The sequence below is a fragment of the Sorex fumeus genome, unplaced genomic scaffold, assembly GCF_029834395.1.
Source record: "Sorex fumeus unplaced genomic scaffold, SorFum_2.1 ptg000093l, whole genome shotgun sequence".
In the NCBI taxonomy this organism is placed as follows: domain Eukaryota; kingdom Metazoa; phylum Chordata; class Mammalia; order Eulipotyphla; family Soricidae; genus Sorex; species Sorex fumeus.
In genome coordinates, this window is record NW_026606150.1 from 10597846 (window position 1) to 10609917 (window position 12072).

General features: G+C 42.2%; 1 protein-coding gene across 1 annotated transcript in view; it reads left to right on the forward strand.

Annotated features, from left to right (window-relative positions):
* Positions 1 to 12072, forward strand: part of SIRT3 (sirtuin 3) — a 30941-nt gene that overhangs the window by 9555 nt on the left and 9314 nt on the right. The gene's annotated exons all lie outside the window — the stretch shown is intronic.

The window sequence follows — 12072 nt, forward strand, 5'->3', positions numbered from 1 at the left end:
ATTTTTTGTTTTGTTTTGGAGCCACATCCAGTGATACTTGGGACTACTCCTGGTTCTACTTGCTCGTGGGGGTGGCAGGTATTCCAAATGGTGCTGGGGGACCATCTGGTGCTAGGTAGTAAACTTGGGCCCTCACATACAAAGCATGTAGTCAGCCTGTTGAGGTATCTCTCTGGCCCTAGTTTGTATTTCTTAAAATGGCATAGAATCTCAAAGATGAAACTGTGACTTATATTTTTTATTAAGGTGGAATTCATATAACATGAAATGAACCATTTTAAAGTGCTCATTGGTATTTAGGGTGTCAAAGTGATTTGCAGCCACTACCTCAGGTTTTTTTTTTGTTGTTGTTTTGGGGCCATACCTGACCATGCTCAGGGCTTCTTCTGGATCTGCATTTAGGGATCATTCCTGATAGGGCTTTGGGGACCATATGGAGTGCCTGCCAGAGAGCAAACTTGGGTCAGACTTGTGCCAGGCAAATACCCTATCCACTTATCTCTCTAGCCTCTTGCAAAACATTTTTATCACTCTAAGAAAATGCTATATAATGGAATAGTCAATTCCATTCCCCCCTGCCCCTCCTATTCCAGTTCATGGCAGCTACCAATCTGCTTTTTGACTTTTCCAGATATTTTATGTAAATAAGATTTTAGAATATGTAAACCTTATTGTCTGACTTCATAGGTGCATTATCTGTTGAACTATGTCTCTGAAACCACCAGTGTGTATGTGTGTGTGTGTATACAGTTTTTTTTTGCACAGTGGTTTACAATACTGTTACTGATGAGGTTTCATATTTCATATTTCACTTTACCACCTTTCAGCTCCAGTTCTTCCTGATGGTTGAATACTTCCCTCCACCATAAATATTGCCTCCCTCCCTGTTCTATCCATAGCTTCCTCAAGTGGCATGTTTCCTACTGAATACCAGTTTTAATGTTATTTGTTTCCATTGTCTTTGGGTATTCATTATTTCAAAATTATGTTTCTTTATATTCCTCATATGAGAGAGCTCATTCTGTGTTGTGTCTCTTCTGTGACTAACTTCACTCAGCAATACTTTCCAGGTGTCTCCATGTAGAAACAAATTTCATGAGTTTATCTTTTCTTATGGCCAGGTAATATACCATTGAGTATATGTAACATTGTAGCACTATCCTTCCATTGTTCATGGATTTGCTCCAGCTATGTTTCCATTGTGAGACTTGTTGTTACTGTGTTTGGCATATCAAATATGTCAGGTGTAGCTTGCCAGGCTTTGCCATGAGGGTGAAATATTTTCAGTAGCTTGCCAGGCTCTCTGAGAGGGGCGGAGGAATCAAAGCCGGCTTGACCAGGCTGGCAGCTTGCAAGGCAAACACCCTACTGCTGTGCTATCGCTCCAGCCTGGAGTATGCATGTACCATAGTTAATTTATTCAGTCATCTATTCTTGGACACTAGAATTGTTTCCAGATTTTGGTTATTGGTGGATAGTGCTGCAGTGAACATAGGGGTGAAAATTCTTTTCTCCATTTTGTTTTTGGCCCCTTAGGGTGTATTCCAAGAAGTGGAATTGCTGGATCAAATGGAAGCTTAAGTCCTAAATTTCTTTTTAGGAATGTACATATTGTTTCCCAGAATGAAGGGACCAGTCGGCATTCCCACCAACGATGAATGTGTGCCCTTTCTCTCTTCATCCACACCAGCATTGGTTGTTCTCTTTGAGGTGTACCAGTCTCTGTGGTGTGAGATGATATCTTATTATTTTGATTTGCATCTTCCTGATGATTAGTGATGCAGAGCATTTTTTCATGTTCCTTTGGGCTCTTTGTATTTCTTCTTTGAGGAAGTTTCTGTTCATCTCTTCTCACCATTTTTTTCCCTTGTAATGTTCTACAGGGTGCCTTATATATCTTTGATATTTACCCCTGAGTAAAGTATTCTTGGTGAAGCCTCCATTTCATTAAGTTTTTAACTATATCCTGCCCTTATCCTTGGGCCCGAGGGTTTCATTGCATAAGTTTACTGTAAATCTAATAAACCTTTGCTAGCTGAGTGCTGGGTAAATAATTTCTCCCATTCCTTGGGCTCTCTTTGCATCCTGGTCCTCATTTCCTTTGAGGTGCAAAAACTTCTTAATTTAATGTAGTCCTGTTTCAGACATAGATTGAGTGGACTCATTTGTGGGATAGCACTGTATAGCACTGTCCTCCTGTTATTCATCTATTTGCTCGAGCAGGCACCAGTAATGTCTCCATTGTGAGACTTGTTATGGTTATTGGCATATCGAATACGCTGTGGGGAGCTTGCCAGACTCTGCCGTGCTGGCAGGATACTCTCGGTAGCTTGCTGGGCTCTCCGAGAGGGGCGGAGGAATCGAACCTGGGTCAGCTGTGGGCAAGGCAAACGCCCTAACTTGCTGTGCTATTGCTCCAGCCCATTTGTGGGATATTAAAAACAAAGTATGAGGGGTTGGAATGATAGCACAGCGGGTAGGGTGTTTGCTTTGCACACAGACAACCCGGGTTCGATTCTCAGCATCCTATATGGTCCCCTGAGCACCGTCAGGAGTAATTTCTGAGTGCAGAACCAGGAGTAATCCCTGAGCATTGCCGGGTGTGACCCAAAAAGCAAACAAACAAACAAACAAAAAATACGAGACTAATACCCAAGGACAGTAGAACCAAGGGCCAGGAGGACTGGTCCATTGTTGGAAGCTTGTCTCAAGTGGTGATGGTGGAGGGGGGAGGGGTCGGAGAGGGCAGTTAGGATAGAGAAGGGGGACCACTATGACAAAGGTTGTTGGAAATGATCACTCTGGACAAGAACTGAGTGCTGAAAGTAGGTGAAAGGACAAACATGATAACCTTTCAGTACCTTTGCAAATCATAATGCCCAAAAGGAAAGAGAGAGAGTGAGTGAGTGAGTGAGTGAGTGAGTGAGTGAGAGAGAAAGAAGAAAAGTGCCTACCATAGAGGCAGGCTGGGGGAAGGAGGCAGGAGGAAAAATGGGGACATTGGTGGTGGGAAATGTACACTGGTAAAGTGACAAGTGATGGAGCATTGTATGACTAAAACCCAATCATCAACAACTTTGTAACTGTGTAACTCAAGGTGATTCAATCTAAAAAAAAAAAAAATTGTCCCATTTATTTTTGTTTCCACTTGCTTGGTCAGTGGTGTTTCATCCTTGAAAATGCCTTCAGTTTCAATGTCATGAGAGTTCTGCGTATATTTTCCTTTATGTACCTAATGGATTCAGGTCTGATATCAAGGTCTTTAATCTATTTTGATTTGGCTTTTGTACATGGTATTTGAGGTCTGAGTTTACTTTTAAGTATATAGGTGACCAGTACTTTTGGTATCAGGGTGATGTTTGCTTCATATAAACTGGAAGAGCCTGAAAAGTATTGGCAGAAGGTTAAACGTTTATCAGAACTCCCTAGTAAATCCATCTGGGCCTAGGCTTTTGTTTTTGGGAAGACTTTTGATTATTGTTTCAATTTCTTTGATACAGATAGGTCTGTTCAGGTATTCCAGATCATCTTGGTTCAGCCTTGGGAGGTTATAGGAATCCAGGAATTTATCAGTTTTTTTCAGTTTTTCTCATTTTATGGCATAATTATTTTAAAAGTAATCTTTGATAATCCTTTGAATTTCTGTGGTGTCTGTCATGACTCCTCCTGCGCCCCTCCCCCACTCGCCTTCATTTCTGGTTTGGCTTATTAGGGTTCTCTCTCTCTCTCTCTCTCTCTCTCTCTCTCTCTCTCCCCCCCCCACTCCAAACACTTTGTGAGAATCTTAATAATGGTTTATCAATCTTGTTTATTTTTTTCCAAGAACCAACTCTTGGATCCAGTTAATTTTTGCTATAAGTTTTAATATTTCCTTACTCCTGCTTCCTTTGGGCTCCTTTGTTGGTGATTTTTCAGTTTCTTAAGTTGTGCAGTCAAATTTTGTGGTCCTTTCTTCTTTCCTGATTAATACTTGCAGAGCTGCAAACTTTCCTCTTAGCGCCACTTTTGTTATGTCCCACATGTCCTGGTTCATTCTCATTTGTTTCCAGGAATCTTTTTATTCCCTCTTTGAGTTTCTCTTTTACCTACTGATTATTCAGTAATGGGCTATTTAATTTCTAGGTGTTTGACTTGTTTCTCCATTTCTGTTTGTGATTAACGTCTCTTTTTAGTGCATCATAGTCTGAGAAGAAAATTGATGCAATTTCTATGTTCTCAACTTTGTGGATGTATGTTTTGTGTCCCAGCATGTGATCTGTCTTTGAGAATGTCCCATGTGCTTTGGAGAGAAGGTGTATTCGGCTTTTTGAGGATGAAAAATCATAAATATATGTGTGTGTGTGTATATATAGACACATATGTATACTATATATGTATATATGTACACACATATGTACATATACATACACACATACATATATTATAAAACCCCTCTTTCCCATTTCTTCCTTCAAAGCAAGAATATTCTTAACTGAGTTTTAGTCTAGTTGATCTACAGAGGAAAAAAAGTGATGTTGAAGTCTCCCATCTACTGTTGTGTTGCTGTCAATGTCCTTCAAGTCTATTAGCAGTTGTTTTAAGCATTTTTCTGGCCCTTCATTAAGTGCATATATGTTTAGGAGTATGAGTCCTTCCTGATGTACTGTCACTATCACTGTCTCACTGTCACTGTCCTCCCACTGTCCTCCCGATGTTCATCGATTTGCTTGAACGGGCCCAGTAATGTCTCCATCGTGAGACTTGTTGTTACTGTGTTTTGGCATATTGAATACGTCACGGGTAGCTTGCCAGGCTTTGCCATGCAGGCGAAATATTCTTGGGAGCTTGCCGGGCTCTCTGAGAGATGCGGAGGAATCGAACTCAGGTCGGCCATGTCGGCCGCGTGCTGCAAGGCAAACGCCCTACCGCTGTGATTGTTAAACTGATTAACAGATCCCCTGAGCATTGAAAAATGACTTTTGCCATCTCTTGTATTCCTTTTCAGCCTGAACTTTATGTCATCTGATACTGCTATTGCCATCCTGGCCTTTATGAGGGGGTTGGTTTCTTGAAGAATTGTTTTCCAACCTTTGACTTTGAGTCTGTGTTTGTTCTGACTATTCAGAGTGTTTCTTGCAGGCAGAAGAATATTGGGTTCAGTTTTTTAACCATACTGCCACTCTGTATCTCTTAATTGGCCCATTTAGCATACTGACATTAAGAGAGATTATTGTTATGAAATTTTGTGCCATATTTCTGCAGGAGTTTAGTGTTTTTGAAGGACTCTTTAATTCTTGTAAAGATGGTATTGAGCCTATGAAGTTCCTGAGTTGTTTATCTGTGAAGTTGTATATTGTTCCTTCACATCTAAATAAAAATCGGACTGGGTAAAGTTTTCTTAGAGAGGTATTTATTTTATTTTTATTTTTTAAAAACTATATCCAGGGGCTGGAACAATAGCACAGTGGGGAGGGCGTTTGCCTTGCACACGGCCAACCCAGGTTCGATTCCCAGCATCCCATATGGTCCCCTGAACACTGCCAGGGGTAATTCCTGGGTGCAAAGCCAGGACTAACCCTTATGTATTACCGGGTGTGACCCAAAAAGCAAAAACAAAACAAAACAAAACAAAAAATCAAAAACTATATCCACCATTGTCTTTGGACCCAGAGGGTTTCATTTGATAAATCTGCTGTAAATCTTAAGGATGCCCTTTTATATGTAATTTCCTTCTTTGATTTTGCTGCTTTCAGTATTCTATAGTTTTCATCATTCTGAGTAGGATGTGTCTCGGAGTATTTTTATTTGGTTCTCTTTTAGCTGTTACCTTTTGGGCCTCCTGGATATGGATGCATAAACTTTCTAGCTCTGAGAAACTTTTCATCAATGATGTCTTTGACTTCATTGTTGCTCCTTTATCAGGGGTTGCCTTCCTGGTCCTCTGGGACCCTGATAATTCTTATGTTGTTCCTCTTTAATTCATCCCAAAGTTCTCTTGTCAACTGTTTGTTTTGAGGCTTTCCCTATCTTCTGCTGTTGTCTGGAGGTTTTCTGCATTTCATCTTGGACCTCACAGATTCTGTTCTCAGTAGCTGTTACTCTGATGATGAGGCCTTCCAGTGAGTTTTTCATTTCACCCACTATGTTTTTCAGTTCTGTCATTTCTGTTTGTAGTTTTCTCTTATAATCCTGTATTTTATTGGCGGTCTGTTCCATTGTTTCTTTGAGCTCATTAAATAGTCTGTACATTTCTACTCTGAATTCCCTTTCAGAGAGAATATACATAGGGTGATTACTGGTTGAGTCCTCAGTATTATAGCCTTTGCCCATTTCCTGTGTGTGTGTGTGGGGGGGGGGTCTGTGCTTTACTATTAGTAGTTCTTTTAGTAGTCTGAGGGTATTTCTTATCCACTTTGCTGTTAGTGTTCCCCTCGCTTCTCCTGTTAGGGAGATATCAGGGGATGCTCTGTTGAGGGATGGAGATGTGCCATGTCAGTGGCTGCTGTGTCAGGAAAAGGCACTGTTTCCTGACTCCTCTTCTTGTTTTCATAGGAAGTCCCAACCTTGTTCTCTCTTGGTATTGTGTGACTCTCCTGCATCTTTTGACTGCTAAAATAAATCCCATTAGCATGAATGTGAAAGTTTGTCTTAGCAAGCCAGGTGTCGTCTTCCTCAGGGTTTCTCCTTCAGTGTCTCAGTGCCCAGGCATTGTGAGGAAAATCGGGCAGAGCAGAGCCATGATGTGCATCTGCTGTTTCTTGGCTGTGAAGAGGAGCTCTGTGGGGAGCATCTTCACAGCTTTAGTGAGTCCTGCTTGAAGATAACTCTGAATGTTTCCAGGGTTGTGGCACTGTCATGTTCACTTTAGCAAAACCGCTTTTCTCCTTTAGTAGCACCTATATTATAGGCCCCTTCTTTTTTTTTAAATTATTTATTTATTTATTTATTTTTTATTTTTAGTGAAACACCATGAGGTACAGTTGTAGATTTACAATTTTTTGTGCTTGGGTTTCAATTATAAAATGATCAAATACCCATCCCTCCACCAGTGCCCATTTTCCACCACCATGGATAATATCCCTCCCACCCCCATCCCTCTCATCTCACCCTGCCTCTGTGGCAGGGCAATCCCCTGTGTTCTCTCTCTCCTTTTGAGTGTTGTGGTCTGCAAAAGAGGCTTTGAGTGGCAAACATGTTCAGTCCATAGTCTACTTTCGACATGCATCTCCCCTCCTGGGAGGATCCTCCAAACACCCTTTATTTGGTGCTCCCTTCTCTATCTGAGCTGCCCTTTCCCCTAGAATGCCTGGCTGGCCTCTAAGCTATGGAGTAATCCTCCTGGTGTTGATCTCAGCTATTTTTGGGTATTAATCTCATATTTTGTTTCTTTATATTCCCCAGATGAATGCAATCTTTCTATGTCTATCCCTCTCTTTCTGACTCATTTTGCTTAGCATGATACTTTCCATGTTGTACCACTTGTATATAAATTTCATGACTTCATCTTTTCTAACAGCTACATAGTACTCCATTGTGTAGATGTACCAAAGTTTCTTTAACCAGTCATCTGTTCTTGGGCATTCAGGTTTCTTCCAGGTTCTGGCTATTGTAAAGAGTGCTGCAATGAACAAACAAGTGCAGATATCACTTCGACTATACATTTTTGCCTCTCTGGGATATATTCCCAGGAGTGGTATTGCTGGGTCAAATGGGAGCTCAATTTCTAATTTTTTGAGAATCGTCCATACTGTTTTCCAGAAAGACTGAACCAGTCGACATTCCCACCAACAGTGAAACAGTGTCCCTTTCTCGCCACATCCGCGCCAGCATCGGTTGCTTTTGTTCTTTTGGATGTGGGCCAGTCTCTGAGGTGTGAGATGGTATCTCATTGTGGTTTTGATCTGCATCTCCCTGATAATTAATGATGTAGAACATTTTCTCATGTGCTTTTTTGCCATTTGGATTTCTTCTTTGAGAAAGTTTCTGTTCATTTCATTGCCCCATTTTTTGATGGGGTTGGATGTTTTCTTCTTGTGGAGTTCAACCAGTATTTTGTATATCTTTGATATCAACCCCTTGTCAGATGTGTATTCGGCGAATATCCTTTCCCATTCTGTAGACTGTCTTTGTATTTTGGTCACTGTTTCTTTGGAGGTGCAGAAGCTTCTTAGTTTAAGATAGTCCCATTTATCTATCTCTGTTTTCACTTGCTCGGCCAGTGGCGTGGCATCTTTGAAGATACCATTAGCTTCAATGTCATGGAGGGTTTTGCCAACTTTGTCTTCAATGTACCTTATGGTTTCTGGTCTGATGTTGAGGTCTTTAATCCATTTTGATCTGACTTTTGTACATGGTGTTAGGCAGAGTTCTGAGCCCATTTTTTTGCATGTAGCCGTCCAGTGATGCCAGCACAATTTGTTAAAGAGGCTTTCCTTACTCCACTTCACATTTCTTGAACCTTTATCAAAGATTAGATGATCATATGATTGAGGGGAGATGTCGGTGTATTCAACCCTGTTCCATTGGTCTGCAGTTCTGTATAGGCCCATTCTTGAAGCAGCGTTTCTCAGCCTTTTTCAGACTGTGGTCCTCTCTGACCATGTTTTCTTCCCATGACCTCTCTGTCCTACCAGTTGGCCCCAGTCTCATGTTGCAGCCCCCCAGAATATCCCTGGTTAAGAAATGCTGTCCTGGAGTCCTTCTGAGGGTATTATAATCTGCTGAGAATTTCTTTAGCACTTGAGTGTCTCTGATATCAAGACACCCAGGTATTGAGTATTTCATTTCCTATGCTAAGTGCCATGTGATGTTGTTGAATAACATTGGGTTGTCCTTGCTCCTCCTGCAGGGAGCTTAGATTTATAGAGTTACTCCCACAACAGTGCCTCTGAGGCACACCCAATTCCATCAAGCACTAATAATTCTGTATTGCTTTCTCTTTCCTTTATGTCACTTGCATGGTTTAGCAATCCTTTTTGTATAGACACAGGAACACAATTCATGCTATGCTTTGTAATATGGGAGTTAATTGACTCCAAAATAATATTTACAAAATAATGTTTACAAGGGCTGGAGTGATAGTACAGCGGGTAGAGCGTTTGTCTTGCATGCAGCCAACATGGCTGACCTGAGTTTGATTCCTCCACCCCTTTCAGAGAGCCCTGCAAGCTACCAAGAGTATCTCACCCGCATGGCACAGCCTGGCAAGCTCCCCATGACGTATTCGATATGCCAAACACAGTAACAACAAAGTCTCACAATGGAGACATTACTGGGCCCGCTCGAGAAAATCGATGAACAACGGGAGAACAGTGACAGTGAATATTTACAAAATAATAGGCTGGAGCGATAGCACAGCAGGTAGGGCGTTCGCCTTACAAGCGGCCAACATGGCCGACCCGAGTTCGATTCCTCCGCCCCTCTCGGAGAGCCCGGCAAGCTACTGAGAGTATTTGATATGCCAGACACAGTAACAACAAAGTCTCCAATGGAGACGTTACTGGGCCCGCTCGAGCAAATCGACGATCAACGGGAGGGCCTTTACCTTTAATAAAATAAATCCATATTTACTTGGCTTAAGCCTCCATTGCCCTTAGTTCCTAGCACACCAAAAGCAGGGTCCTGATGAAGGGACTGGATGGACCCAGGGCAAACTGTAAGCTACCCTGGCATCAAAAGGGAACAAGCTAAGTGACATAGAAGTATAATAAGTTAAGAGCACGGTCATGGGACAAACTCAAAAAGAAGTAGACACAGAAAGATTGCATTCATCTGGGGAACATAAAGCAACAAAAAGGGAGATTAACACCCAGGAATGGCTGAGATTAGTACCAGGAATTTTGCTCCATGAATGGAAGGCCAGCCACAGGCTCTAGGTGAAAAGGAAGCTCAGATAGAGAAGAGAGTACCAAATGAAGGGTGTTGTGAGGGCCCTCCCAGGGTGGGAGAAGCGTGCTAAAAGTAGTCGATAGACCAAACATTATTGCCACTCAAAGCCTCTCTTGCAAAACACAGTACCCAAAAGAAGAGAGAGAGAACAAGGGGGAATACCCTGCCACAGAGGCAGGATGGGACGGGGGGGGGGGCGGGGCGGGATGAGGGTTGGGGGGGGGAGATGCTGGGACCCGTGGGGATGGATGACGGGCACTGGTGGAGGGATGGGCACTTGATCATTGTATAACTGAAACCCAAGCACAAAATTTGTAAGCCTATAACTGTACCTCATGGTTTTTCACTAATAAAAAAAGAAAAAAAATTAAAAAAAAAAAGTATGACCCAAAAAAGAAGTAACTGAATAAGGACCCCGCTGGGGTTAGGAAAGACTAACCTGGCCTGAGTACTGTAGTCTGGGATATATGGAGAGATGTCCCCAGGAAGAGACAACCTTTAAGCTTAATAAAGCTCTTATTGTATTCATAAAAAAATGACTAGAAATATTTTAAGAAGTAAATTTACTATGATTGTTTAAATTGATTACTAGCTGAGGAAAGGTTAAAGCAATACACACTGGATGGAATCTTGCCCTTGAGCCTTTAGCGGATCTCCTAGTAATCTGGAGTGCTGACCCCTCAGATGAGATTTTGTCCTTGAGTTAATCTCTTAGAACTTCCCCTGAAGGAGTGGGTTTACCTCTGTTTGTTGTTATGACAGTGTTCAACCCCACCTACATGTATCCTCACTCTTCGTGATTTCTATTTAACTATGCTGTATGGGATAAGAGGGATTGACTTAGAGAGAGAAGACAAAGACGAGGACTGAGAAGAGAGGACTTTGAGGTCTATGAGGAGACTAGCATGATGGAACTATGATGACTGGGACTATGACCAAAACTATGACTACAATTTTGTTGTACGGGGAGAGATTGGACTACGCTGGGGAGGAGAGAGAAATAAACTGACTACCAACAAACCCAGGGCCCTGTTTCTCTGTTCCCCCAGTCCTTCATTCGTCTGTCCGTCATAGGCCGGCCAGGGGAATAGCTCTCAGCCTGAACGCTCAAGTCATGCTTGCCCATGCCTTTCTTTCGAAACTCACATGATGTCTAGAACAGAATCTGTTTTTTGTTTTGTTTTGTTTTTTGGTTTTGTTTTGTTTTGGGGGCCATATCCATCAGTGCTTAGCAGTGCACCTGAGTGTGCACTCCTGGCTCTGTGCTCAAGGATCTCTCCTGGAGAGCTTGGGGGACCATATGGGATGCCAGGAATTGAATCTGGGTTGACCACCCTCAAGGCAAGCCCCACCTGCTGTACTACTGTTCTGCCCCCCAGAATCTGCTTTTTTAAGTGCCCCGTTCTTCTCCTTCATTGTTTCTGTTGTTGATGTTGTGCTGACTGGGGATTGCATGTATGCCTGACTGTATTTCGGCAGCACTTGCACAAGGCCATGGTATTCATCAGGGTTTATGATGCCTACACATGTGCTCACTAGGATTTGCTCTAATTGAGGCACAAAGGTCACGGTTGTGGTGCTTGCCATGGGTTGCTATGGTGCTCATGCATGTGCTTACCAGGGGTTGCATTTCCTGGTCATGGAATCTGCACATTTTTTCATTTTAGTGCTTGCTAGGTACCATACCCTTTGTTCTGGTACTCACATACAGCCAGCTGTGGTCTATCTGGAAATGTCTGCCATGCAGAATCACAGACCACTGAGATACTGGGATTTTTCTTGGTGCCTGTGGACACTAGGGTTTGGAACCAATGTGCTTGCAAGGTAGTGCTCTAAAACCACAACATTATTCCTCCAGCCCCAGAATCTACTTTCAAATACTTCTAGTTCCCCAAACATTTTTTTTATTAATTTATTTATTGTATCACCGTGAGAACAGTTACAAAGATTTCATGTTTGAGTTTCGGTCATATAATACTCAAACACCAATCCCTTCACTAGTGCACATTTTCCACCACCAAAAACACCAGTATACTCCCCATCCGACCCCTACCCCTGCCTGTGTGGCAGATAATTTCCACATTACTCTCTCTACTTTGATTACATTCAATATTTTGACACCAGTCCCACCACTATTTGGAGTTTTCTCCCAACACTCAGACCTGCCCAAAAGGAGACGATAGACAATTTGTTTTGTATTTCTAG